The sequence below is a fragment of the Thalassophryne amazonica genome, chromosome 15 (assembly GCF_902500255.1).
Source record: "Thalassophryne amazonica chromosome 15, fThaAma1.1, whole genome shotgun sequence".
Classification (NCBI taxonomy): domain Eukaryota; kingdom Metazoa; phylum Chordata; class Actinopteri; order Batrachoidiformes; family Batrachoididae; genus Thalassophryne; species Thalassophryne amazonica.
Window position 1 is genome coordinate 65,463,553 of NC_047117.1, and position 25,211 is coordinate 65,488,763.

The 25,211-nt window shown below is 39.3% G+C and overlaps 1 long non-coding RNA gene across 1 annotated transcript; it reads left to right on the forward strand.

Moving 5' to 3' along the window:
* The first annotated feature begins 83 nt into the window (after positions 1-83).
* LOC117526376 lies at positions 84-25,211 on the forward strand. Its single transcript, XR_004565276.1, has 3 exons — positions 84-162; positions 6,666-6,677; positions 25,198-25,211. It is a non-coding gene; the product is annotated as an uncharacterized LOC117526376 (long non-coding RNA).

Genomic DNA, 25,211 nt, shown 5'->3' on the forward strand with positions numbered 1-25,211 from the left:
ATGTGGTCAAATGATTATGGTTAATCTATTGTGTGATACTGGGTTTTAGATTAGATAAATTAGGGACGATTACTACAGCTCATTTCAGCACATACATGAAAAAATGTTTATTATTCCAGACTGAGATGTGCCGCATATCAGCTGCATTGTGAGGGAGCCTGAGTGTTGACACCAAAATCTGGAGATGGCTAAGGGGACGTTCTTGTTTCATCTGTCTGCAGCAGTTATTTAAGAGATGTGGGAATGGACTGGTGGTCTGCCTGGATGGTTGCCATCCAGGACCTGAGGCAGTTCATTGGTGTTGTGGATATGGCGAAGTGTAGCACCAGCGGATTCTCCCAGACTTGATTATTACAGAAGCTGTAAATTTCACACAAAAAATGATTACATTGTCCCTTCTTCCATCTTAAATATGAATTTCTGACAAAAAGTGCCGGTTTCCTTTAATAAAATTTTATACATAATAGTTTTCTTCAACAAAAAAAAAAGAATATTTAATGTCAAACAGCTCTCAAAAATATCTATATATTAAAAGTGAAGTGGCCTTTGTGTGCGTGTGTGTGTAACTTCCATCATGGAGAAACTGGGGAGAGTTGACATTTACCGTTGGGTATGTTTGTGTTTTGGGTCAAGAACAAAGGAAATATCTCAACCTTGCCAGTTGTAACACATGACATCAACAAAATGTGCCAAATAATAGTTATTCACAAAACTTTCTTATTTTAATTTCCTGCACTTTTTAAATTTAAAATCATTATAGAAATGTTGCATAATTTATTACCACCTTAGAAAAATGTCAGCTGCCTATTTTATAAACACTACCCAGTCTAGAACCAGTGGATCCACACAGGCAACATGCTAGTTCGTTATATAAATATAATGAAAATGTTAAATTGTCACAGCTTTTTTTTTTTCTTTTTAAATTACATTTAGCATTTCTTCAGTATTAATGTGTGGATTGTATGTACAACCCCTGGCAAAAATTATGGAATCACCGGCCTCGGAGGATGTTCATTCAGTTGTTTAATTTTGTAGAAAAAAAGCAGATCACAGACATGACACAAAACTAAAGTCATTTCAAATGGCAACTTTCTGGCTTTAAGAAACACTATAAGAAATCAAGAAAAAAAGATTGTGGCAGTCAGTAACGGTTACTTTTTTAGACCAAGCAGAGGAAAAAAATATTCCGTGACGACTCGGCGAATCTCTCTGCGCCGCGACAGGAAAAACACCTCTGTGTTGAAAACCATTTGTAAAATTCAGGCGGCTTTTGATGGCTTTCAACAAGTGAGTAACTGAGAAATTGTTTAACAGGTTACTTTTTTAGACCAAACAGGGAAAAAAAATATGGAATCACTCAATTCTGAGGAAAAAATTATGGAATCATGAAAAACAAAAGAACACTCCAACACATCACTAGTATTTTGTTGCACCACCTCTGGCTTTTATAACAGCTTGCAGTCTCTGAGGCATGGACTTAATGAGTGACAAACAGTACTCTTCATCAATCTGGCTCCAACTTTCTCTGATTGCTGTTGCGAGATCAGCTTTGCAGGTTGGAGCCTTGTCATGGACCATTTTCTTCAACTTCCACCAAAGATTTTCGCTTGGATTAAGATCCGGACTATTTGCAGGCCATGATATTGACCCTATGTGTCTTTTTGCAAGGAATGTTTTCACAGTTTTTGCTCTATGGCAAGATGCATTATCATCTTGAAAAATGATTTCATCATCCCCAAACATCCTTTCAATTGATGGGATAAGAAAAGTGTCCAAAATATCAACATAAACCTGTGCATTTATTGATGATGTGATGACAGCCATCTCCCCAGTGCCTTTACCTGACATGCAGCCCCATATCATCAATGACTGTGGAAATTTACATGTTCTCTTCAGGCAGTCATCTTTATAAATCTCATTGGAATGGCACCAAACAAAAGTTCCAGCATCATCACCTTGCCCAATGCAGATTCGAGATTCATCACTGAATATGACTTTCATCCACAGTCCACGATTGCTTTTCCTTAGCCCATTGTAACCTTGTGTTTTTCTGTTTAAGTGTTAATGATGGCTTTCGTTTAGCTTTTCTGTATGTAAATCCCATTTCCTTTAGGCGGTTTCTTACAGTTCGGTAAGAGACGTTGACTCCAGTTTCCTCCCATTCGTTCATTTGTTTTGTTGTGCATTTTTAATTTGAGACATTTTGCTTTAAGTTTTCCTTCTTGACGCTTTGATGTCTTCCTTGGTCTACCAGTATGTTTGCCTTTAACAACCTTCCCATGTTGTTTGTATTTGGTCCAGAGTTTAGACACAGCTGACTGAACAACCAACATCTTTTGCAACATTGTGTGATGATTTACCCTCTTTTAAGAGTTTGATAATCCTCTTCTTTGTTTCAATTGACATCTCTCGTGTTGGAGCCATGATTCATGTCAGTCCACTTGGTGCAACAGCTCTCCAAGGTGTGATCACTCCTTTTTAGATGCAGACTAACGAGCAGATCTGATTTGATGCAGGTGTTAGTTTTGGGGATGAAAATTTACAGGGTGATTCCATAATTTATTCCTCAGAATTGAGTGAGTGCATATTTTTTTCCCTCTGCTTGGTCTAAAAAAGTAACAGTTACTGACTGCCACAATTTTTTTTTCCTGATTTCTTATAGTGTTTCTTAAAGCCAGAAAGTTGCCATTTGAAATGACTTTAGTTTTGTGTCATGTCTGTGATCTGCTTTTTTTTTTCTACAAAATTAAACAACTGAATGAACATCCTCCGAGGCCGGTGATTCCATAATTTTTGCCAGGGGTTGTATGTTCATAGCTGTGACCTTGAGGTTTTCATGTTCTGTTTGTTTCCATGTTCAGTTTGTAAGATTAAAACAGTTTTAATGCACATCCATAGCCATAAAAAATTCGATCCAATAATTTTCGAGCTCCTTCTTTTCATCAGTCTGACAGGAACTCAGGATCTGGTGCTGGCTGGTCTGCAAATGCTCCTCCCTGGTCACCTCCATGGTAATTTTGGAGCGTGGAGCCTTTGATGAGGTGGTTCTACTGGACCCAGAGGTCCTGAAAACACAAACAAAACTGCAGAAAAAACACCTGAACACAAAGAATGCCCTTGTAAAACTGCCCAGCTTCAACAAATTAAGCAAAGTTTGCATGTTGAGAGGAAAACTGACAGAAGAAAACCAGGTTTGGTATTTTTATCAGCACGTTTAACTGATCATGTGACCACGGCTCTCTGTAAACTCTGAGTGACAGAGGAGGAGGTTAAGGTTAGGGACCATCCTGACCTGGAAGGAGCGGCTGCAGTGATGACGGAAATCATTAACGGAGGAGGTAGACTCTCCAGCGGTGCATTGACGACGAAGCACGTCACAGTGGAGGTCACTGGCTTTTCATCTGGGTGAAGAAGGAACATGAAAGAATGAAACATAAGGTTTTTAATTATCAAATGTCAAGTTATAAGTCATATATTTATTTATGTCGTCATACACGTGTGGCTAACGTATGTACGCTACACTGTGAAAAAAACATCAAGGCGTATCAGACACATTATTTTCTGGGGTAGCCAGAAATAAATTAGTTTTTATAATACTATCAAAGTGTTGGGCTTGAAATGATTTGAGCAGTAGATGTCAGGATGACGTTGAGCTGCTGTGGCGACCACGTGACGTGGGAAAGTCAGAAATTACAGCCCCAAGTTTAAAAAGCAAAACAAACTCATTTTAACATGTCATGGTGGATTATTTTTTTTGCCCTCTGAAGGGTGGAAATGCAATGCTTCAGTTTATCTGACTTGACATAAGAACGACACTCGTGACATCTTCAGTCGTGACTGTTGTAACTAATGTTTCAAAAGGCAACAAATTATAAAATTTTGTGTGATGTTTGGATTCAGGACACAGTTGGGTTCAGTGTACCAAAATAAATATGACAATATATTGAAACAGTTTTAGTTTGTTCTTTTCTGCTGTTTGTTCCTCTTCTCTAAGTGGTCCATTGGGGAGACACGGTGGCTTAGTGGTTAGCACTGATGCCTCACAGCAAGACTGTCGTGGGATGACGTCCCGGCTTTTCTGTGTAAAGTTTGCATGTTCTCTCCATGGGTTTGCTCCCACAATCAAAAAAACAAGCAAACAAATAAAACATGCTTATTTATGGTCTGCTCCTTTCTCTGCCTCTGACCAAAGCAATGTCTCTACATCTGAAGTTGGTGCCAGATTGTGACTTGCCACTGATCAAAGTGGTTGGATTGTGACTGTAATTAAGAAGCATTAAATGCAGAAGAAAAACTGCACTGTATCTTTGTACATTGATAACAAAGGCCCTTATTCTTCCTTTCTTCCATCACTTGCTGATGTTTAATTCCTTTTACGTGGTAAATACGGTGGACTTCCTTAGATTTGGGCAAAATAGTTTGCTTTCATTCTCGTGAACCATGGGACTGTTTGTCATTTTGTGCACAATTTATGTGGTAAACAAGAAAATGTGCAAAAAACAAGTGGGACTGTATATTTAAACTGGTAAGTGGAAAAGACAAATCATTTCTCCCTTAATAATATGCAGATTTAGAAACAGAAATTCCCTCAAATACGAGGTCTGTGATAAAAGTAACGGACCTTATTATTTTTTTCAAAAACCATATGGATTTGAATCGTGTGATTACATCAGACATGCTTGAACCCTCGTGGGCATGCAAGAGTTTTTTCACGCCTGTCGGTTACGTCATTCGCCTGTGGGCAGTCTTTGAGTGAGGAGTGGCCCATCCTCTCGTCGTTTTTTTCATTGTTTAGGAATGGCTCAGAGACTGCTGCTTTGTTTGATCAAATTTTTTTCAAAACTGTAAGGCACAACTGAGTGGACACCATTCGTTAAATTCAGCTGGTTTTCGGTAAAAATTTTAACAGCTGATGAGAGATTTTGGTCTGGTAGTGTCGCTTTAAGGACGGCCCACGGCGCCTGACGGCGATCTGCGCTTTGAGGCGGCAGCGTCTCACCGTTTCAAGTTGAAAACTTCCACATTTCAGGCTCTGTTGACCCAGTAAGTCGTCAGAGAACTTGCAGAAGAAGACAGCATGAGGAGTTTATTCGGACATTCCATTGTTAACGGACATTTTGTAATGAAAGAACGTGCGGGCAGAGTCGCATGTCGGGCCGGACCCGACCGTGGGGGGTCGCGACAGGAAAAACACCTCCGTTGGAAACCTTAACGGGCAAGTTGGAACATGCCCAAGCTGTTAAACAATTTTTCAGTTATTCACTTGTTGAAAGCCATCAAAAGCCGCCTGAATTTTACAAATGGTTTTCAACACAGAGGTGTTTTTCCTGTCGCGGCGCACAGAGATTTGCGCGCACATCTTTCATTACAAAATGTCCTTAAACAGTGGAATGTCCACATAAAGTCCTCATGCCGGCCTCTTCTGAATCTTCTCTATTCGCTCACGACGTCCTGGGTCAACAGAGCCTTAAATTAGAATGTTTTCAGGTCGAAACAGGCCGACGACGGCGCCTGGAAACGCTGCGCGACGTCCCGCTCCGTGGGAAGTCCTTACAGCGACAGAAACACCCCATAATCTCTAATCAGCCGTTAAACTTTTCACCGAAAACCAGCTTAATTTCTCCAATAGTGTCCACTCGGATATTCCTCACAGGTCCAGAAAAATGTTGATAAAGTAACGTGCGCCGTCCGCAGCGGCTATTCAGACAAAGAGATTCCGACGGGCGGGGTGGAGCACTCCTCACTCAAGGCCTGCCCACAGGGAAATGACGTCACCGACACGCGTGAAAAAACTCACGCATGCGCACGAGGGTTCAAGCATGTCTGACGTAAAAACATATGAATCAAATCCATTTATTTTTTGAAAAAAATAAAAAGGACCGCTTTTTTCATCACAGACCTCATATAATCGGATCATCGACTGCTCAGAGGGTACCGATGTTGTAAATATGAAGTGTTAACCCAGTATTGTTTATATACTGTTTATGTTGAGTAAAAGTTCATCAGAATGAAAGCAGGACACAAAAAAGTTGTCCTTTTTCTTCATGATAATGTGTCAAACTGGTACCTTTGCTGGACGTCCTTGTGGCGTGATGGCTAACAGGAATGATGTGCTCTGTCTTTATCCGCTTTTTTGGTGGCAACCTCACTGGATTCTGGGAAAAAAAGGATTTGTGACATACAATTACATTTGAGTATGAAAAATCTGTGGCCCTGAGAACATCTACAGATCGCTAAAGACTGAACATTTTGAAATTTCTTCTGAAATTATTGGATGTCAGACTGCATGCACAGATTTATGTTGACCAATCAGTAATGGAGGTAAACTTTATTGTACAGTAAGAGACATTTTTAGATGCCAAGACACTAATGTATTTTGTGTTTTCAGGTTGCCAAGTCTATGGGGATTTTTCACGCGTGGAATTCTGTTCCCGTTCCACCTCCAACTACCCCTCTACCTAAGAAGAATCATCACTAGGGGGATCATTTGATTGCATGAGTTATCATTTGGTTGTACCAGCTGACCAAAAAAGTAAGAAATCATATGAGTCATGCTTTTTCAGCAACACCTGGCACTGCTATTGAACTTGTTCCAACAGGAATCTTCCAAGTGATGTCAGGTGGAGTACTACATGCACCAAAGTCCCAGCTCCACTGTTTTTGAGGCACTAGTTGCCGTCTGGTCAAATTACATCTTCCAAGTTAACTCGTGAGGCACAGTGGGTTTATTAGTTAAGGAGTGATGTGAGTAGCTGTTTGTCTGGTGAACATAAACCAGCTTTTACAACTCACTAGTGACCTAGGAAGACTTTAGAATGATAGTATCTTGACCAGACTCGTGCAACAAAAAGTAGACAAGTTGGGACTTTCTTGAAACTAAGACACAACGTTGCCCTTGGGCAAGGTCTTTAATCCCCAATTGTTCCCAGTGTGTAGTGAGCGCCTTGTATGGCAGCACCTTGACATCGGGTGAATGTGAGGCGTTATTTGTAAAGCACTTGGAGCATCTGATGCAGATGGAAAAGCGCTACATAAATGCAGTCCATTTAAGGAAACTAATGCCTGATATGAATGTGGAATAAATAATCAGCTTTCTACACTCAACAAAAATATAAATGCAACACTTTTGGTTTTGCTCCCATTTTGTAAGAGATGAACTCAAAGATCTAAAACTTTTTCCACATACACAATATCACCATTTCCCTCAAATATTGTTCACAAACCAGTCTAAATCTGTGATAGTGAGCACTTCTCCTTTGCTGAGATAATCCATCCCACCTCACAGGTGTGCCATATCAAGATGCTGATTAGACACCATGATTAGTGCACAGGTGTGCCTTAGACTGTCCACAATAAAAGGCCACTCTGAAAGGTGCAGTTTTATCACACAGCACAATGCCACAGATGTCGCAAGATTTGAGGGAGCGTGCAATTGGCATGCCGATAGCAGGAATGTCAACCAGAGCTGTTGCTCGTGTATTGAATGTTCATTTCTCTACCATAAGCCGTCTCCAAAGGCATTTCAGAGAATTTGGCAGTACATCCAACCAGCCTCACAACCGCAAACCACGTGTAACCACACCAGCCCAGGACCTCCACATCCAGCATGTTCGCCTCCAAGATCGTCTGAGACCAGCCACTCGGACAGCTGCTGAAACAATCAGTTTGCATAACCAAAGAATTTCTGCACAAACTGTCAGAAACCGTCTCAGGGAAGCTCATCTGCATGCTCGTCGTCCTCATCGGGGTCTCGACGTGACTCCAGTTCGTCGTCGTAACTGACTTGAGTGGGCAAATGCTCACATTTGCTGGCGTATGGCATGTTGGAGAGGTGTTCTCTTCACGGATGAATCCCGGTTCACACTGTTCAGGGCAGATGGGTGACAGCGTGTGTGGCGTCGTGTGGGTGAGCAGTTTTCTGATGTCAATGTTGTGGATCGAGTGGCCCATGGTGGCGGTGGGGTTATGGTATGGGCAGGCGTCTGTTATGGACGAAGAACACAGGTGCATTTTATTGATGGCATTTTGAATGCACAGAGATACCGTGACGAGATCCTGAGGCCCATTGTTGTGCCATACATCCAAGAACATCACCTCATGTTGCAGCAGGATAATGCACAGCCCCATGTTGCAAGGATCTGTACACAATTCTTGGAAGCTAAAAATGTCCCAGTTCTTGCATGGCCGGCATACTCACCAGACATGTCACCCATTGAGCATGTTTGGGATGCTCTGGACCAGCGTATACGACAGCGTGTACCAGTTCCTGCCAATATCCAGCAACTTCGCACAGCCATTGAAGAGGAGTGGACCAACATTCCACAGGCCACAATTGACAACCTGATCAACTCTATGCGAAGCAGATGTGCTGCACTGCATGAGGCAAATGGTGGTCACACCAGATACTGACTGGTATCCCCCCCCAATAAAACAAAACTGCACCTTTCAGAGTGGCCTTTTATTGTGGACAGTCTAAGGCACACCTGTGCACTAATCATGGTGTCTAATCAGCATCTTGATACGGCACACCTGTGAGGTGGGCTGGATTATCTCAGCAAAGGAGAAGTGCTCACTATCACAGATTTAGACTGGTTTGTGAACAATATTTGAGGGAAATGGTGATACTGTGTATGTGGAAAAAGTTTTAGATCTTTGAGTTCATCTCATACAAAATGGGAGCAAAACCAAAAGTGTTGCGTTTATATTTTTGTTGAGTGTATATGCAAGAATACAAAGCAGTGGTGTTACCTCTACGTTCCTGATGACCAGCGGCTTGACCAGCGGGTTGGTGACATATTCCTGAGCGGCCTGGGTGACCTTATCGTGAAGAGACTCAAACTCGTGGAAAATGTCAGGGAAACAATTTCTAACCTGACGGTCAGGCGCCACCTGAAAGAGCCAAAAGGTATATATACACCCTGAACACAAAGATGTGTTTAAAAGGGATCAAAATTAACATTATAATAGCTTGGTTCACGTGCACCACACTTTAGATGCTTGATTTATTCAAATCACACATTACGGTTTTATCATGGTACAAATAGTATTACCATTTCCACCCGAATGCAATTCATTGTACAGAAAGTGTGCACCCATACATTTTAAACAATAAGATTTTGTTAGGTTTTGTCTGTTTGTTTGGGTTTGTGTGTTTGTGTACCTTGGGCCTTGGCTAACAGCAGCTGCCACAAACTCGTTGATTTGGCCAAACGAGGAAGAACAATGTCCCTTAAAAGCTGGTCATCACACTGTTGGACAAGCTGTAAACAACAACAACAAACAGTTGTTATACATATCATGAAACGCGACTAGTTCAATCATAAGCACAAAAATATTGAGATAATGCTTAAAGTACATCAGTATTTTTGGTTAATTAAACAGCATTAGGTCACAGTTCAAATTGTGAAATGTAACAAATTTAAACAAACAAAAAAATTCACATTATTCAATTGAATAAAAATAACCTCAGTGTGTCAGAGATATTTTTGTAACAACCAATCAGAGATGCCTCTGTTGCCATGTCAGTAAGGGCTCCTTCACACAGTGTGAATTTGGTCGAATTGAGCATGAAGCAGGAATCGTATGCAATATGTGTAAAATCGTAGCTGCCTCCAACACCTTGTACACATGTTGCTACAACTATTTGTGCACACCAGCGGCTGAAAGAGTGTGCGCTGTGAGAACCCATCGAACCCTCTCACGGCAGGTGTCGGCCAAATTCCAGGTGACACACACGAACATCTAACACCGCTCGCATGACACTTGGAAAATGTGTGGCCATTCGCACTGTTAATACGATAACAGTCTGCAGACAATCACTTTCGAGCTGGATGTGAAATTTGTCTAAGTGCCCCACGAGTGTGGCACTTAGACACAGTGACACATTGGTGTGTCCGCTCACAAGAGTGGCTGTGGAGATCTGTGGTTCTGGATGTCACGGCTGGTGAACACGTATCGTGTTTGGATGGACATGATGTAAGCACTGCCCACTTTGACACGTGTGTTTCTGCTTCCTGTTATTTATTTATTTATTTATTTATTTTCACAGCAGCTGCGCAATGTGGTTACACATCCCACAGCTGCTCATACTGTGTTCCCACATGCATGAACCATCACAGCGGTATTGTTCACGCCTGCCCATTGGCTCGATGTTTTTGTGGTTCTCTCATCCGAGCTGTTCCACCGTGAGTCGCCCTGAGTTGTACTTATTTGTACAACCCCTGGCAAAAATTATGGAATCACCGGCCTCGGAGGATGTTCATTCAGTTGTTTAATTTTGTAGAAAAAAAGCATGACACAAAACTAAAGTCATTTCAAATGGCAACTTTCTGGCTTTAAGAAACACTATAAGAAATCAGGGTGATTCCATAATTTTTTCCTCAGAATTGAGTGATTCCATATTTTTTTCCTCTGCTTGGTCTAAAAAAGTAACCGTTACTGACTGCCACAATCTTTTTTTCTTGATTTCTTATAGTGTTTCTTAAAGCCAGAAAGTTGCCATTTGAAATGACTTTAGTTTTGTGTCATGTCTGTGATCTGCTTTTTTTCTACAAAATTAAACAACTGAATGAACATCCTCTGAGGCCAGTGATTCCATAATTTTTGCCAGGGGTTGTACTATGTGTGAAGGGGCACTAAAGGAGGTAAACGAAAAGCTTCAGCTGTGCACAAATAAATTCAGGAACTGGTTTTTGAGTTTTACTCGTATTTTCATCTGCAAAGTAGTTCTAAAATGTTTTTTAAAACTTTCTTCACAGTTTAACATTGACCATAGTCAAAAGGTAACAAATGGACAGAGTGAGGAGAATTTTCTTTTTTGTTTTAATTTACTCATGTCCAGCTAAAAGATGACTGATGAGAATGAAAGATTCATAGTAAACCAGAAGCCTTCCTCAAAGCCCTATTGACACTCTCCTACATCCTGATTAACTTTACACAGCATTCTACACAAACATATGTCTCACATCCAGGAAGCTGAGTTTGTTCTGAGCATTTTGATATGCAACTCAGGAGCATTGTATGAAAAGAAAGTACCTTAAATGGGGAATTTCTTAAAGTATGGTCAAATCAAGAAAATTACCTTCAAGCTCTAAGGGTTACAGTCGACTTCACTTTACCTGACGCAGTTTGTTGCTCTTCTGCTGCCGCTGCTGCTCTGGCGTTGGCTGCGGCTGCCTCTGCTGCTGCTGCTGCCGCTGCCGCTGTGGTGTCTTGGTGCAGCGGGGAATCGTTTCACTCAGTTCTCGTTTAGGCGGTCGGATAAGGTGACCCTGACTGTTAATGAAGCCAACCTGTACCTGAGAGCAGCAAGACACGCCCCCAGTTATTAATAGCGAGCTGTTTTTGTCCCATCTGTCTGCTCGCTTGTCATTGAACAGGATATCTCAAAAACATATGAAAAGATTTAAATGATATTTGATTGACAGGTCAGCCTTTTATTGACCATTTGATTTTACTCTGAAGCAGATATATATTCACATTCATTTTTAATTCAGATTTTTATGTTTCCCTGCCACCTGCACTTACCTCAGCCATGTTGACACGAGTATGTTCTTCTTTGGCATTGCAGATTATTTCTGCAGCTGTTGAGTAAAAACAAATTACTCGTAAAACAAAATTATGTGGTGCAACATCTCTAAAAATGAAGTAATCATTAAAAATAAATATTATCTTTGTGCTGATTGGAATCTGTAATTTCTGAATCACATCTATAGCTTCAAGTCTTTCATCTTTTCTCAGAGAGCAGTCTGAAATCTAAAGACATTCTTCTATGGAACAAACTTCTTCACATGCATGACGACAATAAGACAATATTTAAAATAGAAAATAAATTATCTGCTGACACTGATAATAACATTTGTTTTGATCAATCATGAAAAAATAAAATGCATTGATGCATTGAAATCCATCAATGTATTAATGCATTACAGACTCTTATTTGAGCCACAATAGGATTTTTTTTTTAAAGTGAACTCAAAAAGGCCAAAAAATATGTGACTGACCCAAACGGGACATTTAATCCACATTTTATCACAGTAATTGTGTACATACAGACCCTGTTGCACTGTGGTCCTGATGTTTTGTTCCACTTGTGTGTGGCCGGTGGGATAATAAAGTTCTGCTTGACTTGAATTAAAAAGCTCTGAAATTTGTGACTGTCCCTTAAAAACACATTCAGCCACAGAAATGATCACAGTGAAGACGGTCAGTCTGGAGACCACTCAGACTGTGTATGCTAACTGATGTTCCTTTGTGACATAGAGACGGCAGGCCTTTATTGCTGAGTTTATCCCCCCCAACAAAACATTTTCTGTTTTTTCTTTTTTCATTTTTGGTTTCTAAAAGTAGACAGACACTGAAATCAATTTAATCAGAGAATCATAACAATTTTGGAAAATTTGAACCTTATTTAAAAATTGTCCAAAGCTCACAGACTGACAGATGCCTGTTTGAGCCTTGACAACTGGATTTTTTTTTCCTTTCAATGAACTTAAAAACAGTAAAATATGTGACTGTCCCAAGGAAAGTGGAACATTTAATTCACATTTTGTCACAGTAGTTGTTTACATACAGCCCCCTGTGCATCTCTTGTTGTGGTCCTGGTGTCTTGAATCACTGTATACTTGTGTTTGGTCATGTGACATTAACTTTCTGCTTAAGATGAACTGATAAACTTTAAAGTAAAGGGTGTACACAGACATGCATGCACATGCATACACACAAGCACAGTGAAATTAAAAGTAACTAACACAGTTAATCCAGAAAGACAACAGAAAATAATTATGACTAAATGTAACAAGAAACAAAACTGACCAACAGCCTTACAATATTGTCCAAGATGATTCTCAGTCTTTTTACCAGTGTAAGCCATGCTGGTCCTCTTAATAGCTGAGTTTTTGGCGATCGATGTAAATATGGACCTACGTTCGGTGACAGAAGTGAGCTGAATGAAGCTGGTCAGTCTGGAGACACTCTGTGTATACAGCTTTATGGCTGCTTTATGTTGCTTTATGCTTTATGCTGCTTTATGGCATCATAGATTGTGTGATGCAAGCCAAGGCAGTGCTTTATGAAGGAGTTTGATTTGCTCCCCACCCCCATGTCTTTTTTGGAAAAGTTGAAAGGTCAGGGGAATTTTTGGTCAAAGTTCAAATATACCAAAATTGTTATGATTTTGTGATTAAAGTCATTATTCATTCAGTTATTCATTTTCTATACCCACTTACTGTTGTCTGTCTGTCTGTATGTATACGGTCCTGCAAAATATGTGACTGTCCCAATGAAAAAGAAACATGTAATGGACATTTTTTCACAGTCATTGTGTACATACAGTGTTCACAGTACCTATGTATAGGCCGGAGCTGATATCCAGCAAACTGTTTGAGAGCCTGCAAATTCTCAGGATGTCTTTGAGATCTGCCCCATCAACAGAACCAAAGGCTTTGGTAAAAATCAACATCCGCTGCAAAGAAGCACCCCCATTATATGTCTTTTTATTCATTGTGTAGTTGTAGAGCTTGGATTTGGTCAGTGGTTGACTTCACTGCATTTGAAGTGTCACTTCTCCTATCAATGAGTGGCAAGTAACTGGAACCAAATCTTGCTGAGAATACTGGAAACACCTTTTTGTCAGAGAGCATTTGATATGTGGTGATGTGCAGTCCTGTGTTACCAATTTGTGACCTGTATAATTATTATGGGGCAGCGGGCTGTGGTGTGCAGGGGCAGCAGGCTGAAGGCAGCTGGCATGAAAAAACTCAACAAGCTCATCAGGAGAGCTGGCTCTGTCCTAGGGTGGAGCTGGAGTCTGTGGTGGAGATGTCAGAGAGGAGTGTGTTGAGAAAACTGCTCACCATCTGGGACAACACGTCCCACCCCCTGCATGTCACACTGATATCCTGTCAGAGCACCTTCAGCCACAGACTGAGGCCACCGAGGTGCACCACAGAACCCCACAGGAGGTCTTTCCTACCTGTGGCAATCAGACTGTATAACTCCTCCCCCTTCTGCAGGATGAATACATAACGATCAGAGTTTTTTAGTTACTCAGAGCTATGTGCAATACTGTTAACATCTCATGCAAGTGTGTTTCAGTCATCTATATACATAAAGGGCTACGTCTGTCTGTCCAGGATAAACTCCCAAACTATAATATGTAGCCCTAAAAACTATATATATTCTGAATCCCTTTGACATGGGGAACAAATTGGTACCATTTTTAAAAAAAGTTGAACTGAAAATTACCCCCAAAATAGCCAGTTGTGGGTATGACCGGGCAGATTAAAATTTCCAGCCCTGTGTATTTGTTGGCCATCTCTGTTTATTTAATCCCTTTCTACAGCACACTGGTGGGGTGGAAATATCACTTGAATATAATGGTGCTCCGATCAATGATCTTACACCACACAACTTTTCATACATTTCTATTACCTACGACATGGACACTGCACTTTCTGACACAATGCCACACACTTTTGATGTCATTACATCTGTTAATGGAAGCAGGATGAAGAACCAAGGACACTCTCCTAGAATTTCAGTCTGTGGTCCCACCACAGAGCACATTACTCACATTTGATATAGTACAAAATTAAATCCCTTGAAGTCAATCCTTTATTTTGTTCGGAGTGTGTTATGCAGTTAAGGAAAACTTCAATGAAAATCCAAAATTACTTCTACAATGCATTCAGGACTACATTTTACAGCAAAAGTGAGATCACCAGCAGCAGTGAAAGTATTTTGGGCACAGCACAAACTCATGAATCTTCAGTGATCTCTGTTGTGGACACTGGATATGCTCACCAAGTTCCAATCAATAATACCACCAGAAACATCTCCGCTGACATCAGAGATCAAGCAGGAATCAAAACTTTAAAATGAAGCCAAAATTTTTTGCCTGGTCTGATTAAAATGTTTGACTTTAATATTGATGACCAATTTCTTTTGCTGTATGTTGAGTGCAGCAACATGAAGCTCTACAAAAAAAAAACAATGGTAACAGCAGACTGTGCCCCAGAGACCAGCCAGTACATTGCAACAGGATGTAAGGTGCAAGCAGGGGCGGTGTATATTGAAAGTCACAAGTGTTTGGAATAGTGCACAGGAATATCTGTGCCACATATGGATTAAAAGTCTCCAAATCCTGTTGGGAGACATCTCTGTTAGCTTAGTTATAATAAAACTGAATATTAATTGTTTAATGAATTAAATGGACACTCAATAGAGGCAAGAGGTCTTCAGCTTCATTCATCTGAAATACCCAAGGTCACATCCAAATCAGACCCTAATATGAAAAACAGGGAAGATAAAAACAAGGGTCTGGCACTGTTGGAAATAGAGACTAGTGGTGTCACTAAAACTTATTATTAAGGTCAAGATCCCAAGTAATGTAACTGAGCTAAGGTCTTTCCTCTCTCTGTTGAGTTACTATGGTAAGTTCATACCAAATTTGTCTACACTGATAGCACCAATGACTGGGTAGTTCCAAAAAGATGTCAAGTGGGAGTGGACAGAATTATGTCAAATGACTTTTGGGGAAGCCAAGAAACAGCTGATTTGACGTATGGCATATGACAGATGGTGCAAACTTTTTAAAATGCTATTAACTCAACCAATAATTTGCATCATTTGTTTACCAAAATTGGAGCAACTTTAACTTTTGACCTCTGTACAAACTGAAACTGACCTTTGTCACCATTTTTTTTTTTTTTTTTTTTACGCCATAACTCCTTGCAATTCACTCATAGATAGTCGGAACTGTTATGATCAGATAAATAATGTGGTATAGTTTGGGAACAGGATTGGAACATTTTAAAATTTTGACCCTTGTAAGTCTTTATTGACCCCTGTAGCTCATTAGAGGTCAGCTCCAGGATGTCTCCATACCTGAAAATAAGCATTAGTTAATTCAGAATATGTGTGCCAAATTTGATGCTTTTATCACACAAAGCACAACTGTTATGGAAATCAAAACTCCGTCCTACCACCCAGCCTTAAATGAATTGGCAGACAGTCTGGTGCAAAACTTTAAAAGGTCCAAAAGTAGCCAAAAACAGAATGTTTGGTGGTATGTCTTTGCAACACTGTATTGCAAATTTTTTTTGAAAAGACAGGTCCACACCAGGTTGTCTTTGCTGAAACCAAATTTGTCTCAAATTATCCAGGATCAACATGTTCAGAAACAATTAAATGCGATGGTTAGACTCAGGAGTTTCTGTATCTATAAAGTACCTCAAAGTGATACTTGAGTGCAAGTACAAGTATCTTACCATAAAATTACTCTGGTAAAAGTTAAAGTCTCCTTTAAAAATATTACTTGAGTAAAAGTCTTAAAGTATCTGACATTTACTGTACTTAAGTATCAAAAGGAAATTTCTTCAATGTACTTTAAGAAAAAATATTGAGTAAAAGTAAAATCCAAAACGAGTGGAGAGTAAAACAGCAACATGAAAACAAAGCCAGTGTGGTGTCTGGATTAACCAGGATGGGGCCTCAGCCCCTATGAAATATTAGATCTGCCTCTGGTGGTGCAGTTAGTGTTGGTGATGGGATGAGTGAGCAACAGGTGTATGCATATAGCTGTAAATAAAGTTGCCATTCTTTTTCACAAAAGCCTGGCTCTTGTGACACAGAACAGTCATTTATAGCTACACAGTTGTGCAAAATTTAAGGAAAAGTAAAAAACAAAGCAAACAACAACAACAAAATTAATGCAAGCATCACCACCACCAACCACTGCAAAGCAACCAAACGCTGCACTCTTTGCACTCTTGAATCCAAAACATGGTGCCGCATTTAAGCAGCGCTTCTCCGCAAACATTTCAAATAAAATAAATGAAAGGAAACAACCACACCGGCCAGTTTTGTCGGTACTGAAGTTTTCCCCTTAACTCAGATCATGCGTTGGACTCCAGCTGGAGTTGATCTGTGTGTATGTGTGTGTGTGTGCGTCAGCATGTGCACATTTGGAGTCCAGACTGCAGATGGTTTTAACCCTTCACAATCTTCCTCTTCCTCAGCAGCAGTGCAAATTCAACATGTCATCTTTTATATTCTTTGGTCTTTTAAACTTGTTTTATGTCAAACACAGCACTTGATGCAGCAGGGGTGGAAAGCGCTGCACTCCGGCTGTAGAGGATTGTAACTCTTCCTGGTCTTTTTCAGCTGCGCTCTGGCTTACTTTCACCTCTGCAAACAGGCATTGCCCAATCAAATTTCTTCTACTTTTATGTTATAGTAACAAGAAACGAAGATGTTTAAGGGAAATGTATTGGAGTAAAAGTATACATTTTACTGAGGAAATGTAGTGGAGTAAAAGTGAAAGTCACCAGAAATGTAAATAAAGTAAAGTACAGATACATCAAAATTCTACTTAAGTACAGTAACAATGTATTTCTGGTGAAATTGTGAAATTACCCAGGAAAAGACATGTGAACCAATTATTGGAGGAAAAGAAAAAAAAAATGTAAGTAATCCAGACATTGTCAATGATGTTGATGATTATTGTGCTTATGATTTTGATAATGAAATGAAGAATTCAAAAAATGAGTCAAAGGACACCTCAGGTGAACAGATAACAATTTGTCCTCAGAACAAAGTTCCTCAGGTTTTGGTGGAAATGGACCAAGCTGTGGAAATTCCTACAACATGTGGAGCATCCAAGAAGAAATGTGCGTCCTTCACAACGTCTGGACTTGTAACGGAATGTTGCTAGAGAAATGTAAATAATAATATGTACGAGTATGTTTAAAAAAAAGCTGCACATATATGTTCAAGAAAAGAAAAACAACACAAGTGCAGTTAACGTCTACACGGGAGGACACTGTAGTATCTGGAAAGTTCTAAGAGTGCAGTACCTAAGGTTACCTGCAGAGTCACTGAGTGCTATTATAAAAGGCTGTGACTGCGGACAGTAGAGGTAGGCGATACTGGGAATTTTGGGATTGATCCGATACCAAGTAAATACAGGCCCAGTATCGCCGATATTGATACAATACCGATACTTTTTCATATTTAAGCTTCATAGATCCAAAGGATCCAAAAGACCTAGGATAGAATTTCGCCAAACATTGTATGTGACAACAAAATACTTAATTATCACAATCAACATTTTTGTTTAAAAAATATCACTCAACACAATTTAAAACAAAATCTCCTGAGGTAAAGGGCTGACAAACCACAATACAAGGGTGCGCTGCTCCGTGTTGTGTGACACAGTGCAGCGCTGCTCTTACAAACAGCGACTGTGATGAATCTGCGTGCTCAGCAGTCAGTGTGTGCGGGAGAGAAAAAAGCTTGAGTATCGATCTTTTTACACGAGGATCGTTCAATATCAATACCAGCTGTGGTATCGATATTATCGATATTAGGATCAATCCGCCCACCTCTAGTAATAAAGTTCGCTGTGTTCATTTGCACACTCGTCGGCTTCTTTTGGTAATATTCAAACAAAACGTCTGTACACAACAAGCAGTTTTAGGTATGAGTCTACAACTGGTTTGGTCAGTGATATTACAGCCACAACTGTTCTCTGTGCAGGGACTAAAGAAGCTTTAGGGGAAACGTTAGTAAGAGTGAAACTCCAACAACACAGGTGGCTGCTCATCTTTATTTCAAGAAAAAGGGAATTCTGGAAGAAAATAATAGACTGTGTATATGCTGGACAAACATTGCCTGATGTCACCCATAGCTTTTCTATAGAGACCCAGAAGAGCCGATATGAAGCCCATATCTGGGTGTCACCATGTTGACACTGCTGACTCTGCCTACATCATGATGAACCTATGAATGGACAAAGAGGTGGAAAGTCGGTGGCTCAATTGTGTGTGACATAAGTCTGAACATGTCGTGGAAAAAAAAATTGGGAACCATGGCAATACTTCAAGGTGCTTGTGCCAATTTCCATCAAACTTGCTGTGTTCATAGGCTAACCCCAAAACGGCCCTTGAGGAGTTTCTTCTGGCATAGGTAAATAAAATGTTTATCTCTCTGTTTCTTCCCCTTCACCTCCCAGGTCATTTTCGGCCAATTTCTGTCCAAACTGGATATAGGGATGATAGTTAACCCCAGAATTGCCCTTAAAGGTTTTGTTTTAGTAAACATCAAGGTCTTTGGGTGTTAACGTCCACTAAATGCATACATATGTAGGTGGGTTTAGGAATTATCCAAGCAAGATCAAACTGACCCACTTTCAATCATTAGGGTCAAGGTCAGTGGGTCAAAGGTCAAAATTAATCTGTTTCTCTGATTGGCCATGTTGAAGTCAAATTTACTAAAGGTCATTCACAGGCAAACAAAACATTCAAAATTTAAGTTTTTGAATATCGCATCACATTGTATTATTATGGTGGGTTTTTTGTTTGCTTGTTTGTTTGTTTTTGTTTGTTTTGCTTTCTCTCAGATTTACATACATCAAACTTTGTCCATAGGTGGAGACGGCTTCTGGAGTATCACAACATGGTCAAATTTACAAAGGTCAGTCACTGGGTTCATGTGTGCCTGTCTGTTTGATGTCCTACTCCTCCCAGGTCCTTTTGTTAAATTCTACCAAACTTTGTATATCAACGAAGTTTGAAATTTCCCATAAAAAATTCTTACTGGCAAATCTCAAGGTCAATGAATTTGATTTTGAACTAAATTTGAACCAAATGTGGCACATACACTTCGGAGGATTCCAAAATTGTCCTGGCAAGATCAGCCAGAGGTCAATTATTTGGGTGAAAACTCATGTCATCCATCCAACCAACCATTTTCTATAACCGCTTACTCCCATTAAGCCTATCCTGGCAGTCATAGGTTGTGAAGCTAATTATTAATTAGATTATTTAAATTAAATGTTTTTAGAATACTTTTGTTGGTGCAACAGTGCTGAATTACTCACTTCTGATTTTTTCAAAATCAGTTTAATGGATTCATTTTGTATTTGAAAGAACATTAAAAATTTTAAAGATGTGTGTGAACATTAGTTCTAGAAGTTTCTCCTGAGTTCTCTTTGGTAGCATCGCAGTCAGTATTATTTTTTTGAAGGCACTGCAAAGATTTTATCTGTATGCATAAAGAGTACCAACCTTGATATAAACTTTTCACATGGCTTCAGATGACAGATAACTGTTTTCTATAAATCATCAACTTTTTTATTGCTATGTCTTGGTGTGTAACACACCGAGCATTCCTAGGATGCAGGAACAGTGACTTTCTGTTGGTGTGTTTCACCTGGATTACTGTACTGTACAGAATATGGACAAAATGTTGCAAATGTGCTACTTGTTTCTTTCAGTGTGGTTAAATGGAATCGCCTGCTTAAAAAGGTTAATGTTGATGACAAGAAGTTACACAAGAGAAGAATAATCATGGTGTGACGCATCTTAGCAGGTCATTATAAAATGCAGTTTAATGTCACATAAACCCTTTATGCTAAATCCTTTAAAACAAAATCAATCTAATGCAAAATTTCATACAATAATATTAATTTAGATTTGCTCCTTTGGAGCATTAATTGCTGATGGTATGTGGAAAAATGTCAAACCCGTGTACCTTGTTTGTGAGTGTTAAAGAGCTTCAAGGACATGGTGCATTAAGGACAGTTCAGATAAGATATGATGTACAGTAGTGTTCAGAATAATAGTAGTGCTATGTGACTAAAAAGATGAATCCAGGTTTTGAGTATATTTCTTATTGTTACATAGGAAACAAGGTACCAGTAGATTCAGTAGATTCTCACAAATCCAACAAGACCAAGCATTCATGATATGCACACTCTTAAGGCTATGAAATTGGGCTATTAGTAAAAAAACATAGAAAAGGGGGTGTTCACAATAATAGTAGCATCTGCTGTTGACGCTACAAACTCAAAACTATTATGTTCAAACTGCTTTTGCCATTCTGGTTATTCTTCTATCCATTTTGATGGTTGTTTTCCGTTTTCTTCCACGCGTCTCTGTTTTTTTGTCCATTTTAAAGCATTGGAGATCACTAGATGAACAGCCTATAAGTTTTTGCACCTGCGTATAAGTTTTCCCCTCTCCAATCAACTTTTTAATCAAACTACGCTGTTCTTCTGAACAATGTCTTGAACGTCCCATTTTCCTCAGGCTTTCAAAGAGAAAAGCATGTTCAACAGGTGCTGGCTTCATCCTTAAATAGGGGACACCTGATTCACACCTGTTTGTTCCACAAAATTGACAAACTCACTGACTGAATGCCACACTGCTATTATTGTGAACACCCCCTTTTCTACTTTTTTTTTTTTTTTTTTTTTACTAATAGCCCACTTTCATAGCCTTAAGAGTGTGCATATCATGAATGCTTGGTCTTGTTGGATTTGTGAGAATCTACTGGTACCTTGTTTCCCATGTAATAATAAGAAATATACTCAAAACCTGGATTAATCATTTTAGTCACATAGCACCAGTGTTGCCACAGTTACTTTGAAAAAGTAATCCAATTACTGATTACTGATTACTCCTTGAAAAAGTAACTTAGTTACTTTACTGATTACTCAATTGTAAAAGTAACTAAGTTAGATTACTAGTTACTTTTTTAGTTACTTTTCCCAGCTGCCGACAACAACCCTCTGCCACCTCAACATGACAATGATACCTGTTTTGCCAAAACTCACTTTATAGTCACCCTTTCTTGACTTCAATGAAAATAAATACTTGTTTTATAAAAAGTAAAATAAAGACCTCTTTCTTGACCTTATATTTAACTGTTGACAGCACTGTAACAGTAAAACTTGCAATTTTGAACCTACATTGTTTATAAATGTAACTATTAAATTCTAACATTTTTCTAACATTTAAATTCTCTCTAAACATTTTACTTGTCGAAATTATTATTATTTTAAGCAATATTAGTAGTTGTAGTAAAAAACGGCTTCAAAACTGGACCTTTAATCTAGGGGTGTTGTGGGGGGGGCACATCCCTCCCCCACGCCCCCATTCTATCTGGATTCGCCCCTGCTTTGGCGTTTGAGCACAAAGAATGGATAACATTTATTTATGCAGAAAACATGACCAGATTTAGAGGTAAGAAAGTTTTATTGCGTTTTCACATCATGTGGTCCTCAGAAAGAGAGTTTAGGTGCATTTGAGTGGAAAATAGTGTTAGTTGTTGACGCGTCGCGGAGGATCAGCTGTTTTAACGTGCAGATACAGAGCGGCTCAGCTCAGAATTCTAAATAAAGGAGGGGAAAAAGTATAAAAATGTCTTTGTAAAGCTCAGTGCAGGTGTGCTGATCACCGCGCTTTAAGAGGTGAGGACGAGTCGAGCAGCTGCAAAAAACCGCGGATTAAAAGCTCACAGCTCACTTAAAGTGGGCAGTTCAGTCGAACCCCGACCTCCTGCCCACAGACCAAGTTTAATGCTGCTGTCGACCCACAATGAAAAATAATAGTAACGCACAGTGACATGGAGAAGTAACTTTAGATTACTCGTTACTAAAAAAAGTGGTCAGATTAGAGTAACGCGTTACCGGCATCACTGCATAGCACTACTATTATTCTGAACACTACTGTACTATTTAAGGGTGATTCTTTAACTACGGGCACTATTGGCCTTGTAAATGTAATTTCCACCACACCATTGCCTTACAATATAAAGCGCCTTGGGGCAACTGTTTGTTGTGATTTGGCGCTATATACATGTGCTCTGATGTCACTGTTTAGCTCCATAGAAACTACCCAAGCAATCTTTCATACAAACTGTTTAAAGGGACATTACAGTGTTGTGGTGGAAATTACAGCAATAGTGTGGGACAACTACATTTTGTTTAAAAAAATCACAACAGTTGTATGACATTGAATACCCCAATTATGTTTTGATTATTTTACTGATATTTTATTCAGAGATATTTTTATTATTTGATTATTTTTATTTTAAAACAAACGTTTCTTTACCATTCATTTTTATCATTGAAGATCAAAAGTCTGGGTGTGGGACAAGCACAAAACGGCAATATTTACATATAATGATGCTGAAAAAAGGTGAAAAAGTCATCATAGACTACTAGAACAAATTTCTTAACACACTTTCATTGTAAAGATAACTATAAAAGTGTGAAATTTCCCCTTTTTTCTGTTTTTCATACAATATTATCAAAGGACATAATAAGTGCCCATAGTCTAAGAATCACCCTTAAGTGTACCTAAGCAGCAGCATTTCTTACCATAAATAAAGGGCTGATACTCAGATCTTTCAGATAAGTACAGGTTAGCATAGATTTTGTTTGTTTGTTTGTTTTATAAGGCAAACTTTTGGTTGTGCACATGGGTGCATGATGACGGATGGATGATGCAGCGGTTAGTACCATGACCTCAAACCAACAAGGTCATGGGTTAGGTTGAACTTGACCTGGTGTGACCTGGTGCTTCACTGTGTGCACGTTGTCCATGCGGGCTGAGCGGACTAAGGAGGACCGTCCGAATATATGTTAATAATTATACACTGTATTACCTCACTCACTCACTCACTCACTCACTCACTCACTCACTCACTCACTCACTCACTCACTCAGTCAGTTATTCACCTTCAACCACTTACTCCAATTATGGGTCATGGGGTGCTGGAGCCTATCCCAGCAGTCATAGGGCATGAGGCGGTGTACACCCTGGACAGGACGCCAGTTTGTCGCAGGGCTACATATACACACAAACACATACATGCCTGTATGCACACCTACGGACAATTTTTTAAGTTTCCAATTCATTTAAACAGCATGTCCTTGGATGTGGGTGGAAGCTGGAGCACCTGGAGGAAACCCACACAAACACGGGGAGAACATACAAACTCCACACAGAAAGGCCACAGGTGGGAATTGAACCCATGGTCTTCTTGCTGTCAGGCAACAGTGCTAACCACTAAGCCACTGTGTTGTTCCCAGTATTAACCTTTTGGGTTAAAATGCCAATTTTTCTCATAAAATTCAAATATATATATATATATATATATATATATATATATATATATATATATATATATATATATATATATATATATATATATATATATATATATATATATATATATATATATATATATATATAATTCTACCCAAACAAAGAGCTTTTCTAAAACCAGATTGACACGGGCCGTGTGTTCTTCTGTTTGTCACCTGATCACTTGTCTGTCTGTGTGTATGGTGGGAAATTGGGTTGACTGAGTAACTTGAAATTTTGAGGATAAGTTTGAGTCACAATATCATGGAATTCTTCTGATTCGGGGATGAGAAGGTCAAAGGTCAAGGTAACTGTTAGCCTTTTTTTTTTGTTTTGTGTTCCCAAAGTTTGCTTGTGAACCCAATAACTTTGGCTGTACATACATGATTCCTTGCAAACTCCATATGTATGTTAGATAGTTCAACTCCAAGAGTCCTTTTGATTTGGGGGTCTAAAAGTCGATATCATTAAAAGTAAATCATGTTTTTTGTTTTTTGCAGCTATTTATTGTCAACACTATAACTTTTATTCAACAGTCTATTGTTATTAATGTAACATATCCCAGCTCCAAGAGCCCTATTGATTTTAAAGGTTGAACATGGTTTAATGAACTCATTAATTTATTTATTAGATATTGCTTCTGTGGGCTGAAGGATGTCATTTTTAAATACACAAAGGCCTAATATGTATTTAATCTGTTACTTTCTTTAACCAAAAAGTTTAACTTGTGTTTAAATCAGCACTTGGAACCTTTAAATCTGTGTTCATGCTGACACAACATAAATAAACACAACTTTGAACAAACACTTCAGTGGCCGAAGACTTTATTTGACAGCATTAAGGTGGTATTGCATAGGAGCAGCTGTATATTTGATGAATGAGCACAAAAAATACTTTTTAATCAGTATAATACAAACTATTCGCAAGAGGAGTGGCCAAGTGGTTAGTGCAGTTGTTTCAGTGCAGAAGGTTTGTGGTTTGAATCCCACCCCTGCCACAATGTGGAGTTGCATCAGAAAGGGCATCCGGCATAAAACTTGTGTCAGTTCAACATGCAGATCCACCTGGGATATGCTGTGGCAACCCCGAGTGCAAACAAGGGAGCAGCCGAAGGGACTTATTACTGAACACAGTATAAACTGAAAAAGGAGATATTTCTTTGTCAACACCACCCCCTTGTGGAAAAAGAGGAAACTCCAACATCACCAAAAAAATGACTCCTAACACTGCAATTACCCAGTTCAACACATAAAACATCAATCAGTGAGTGATTGAGGA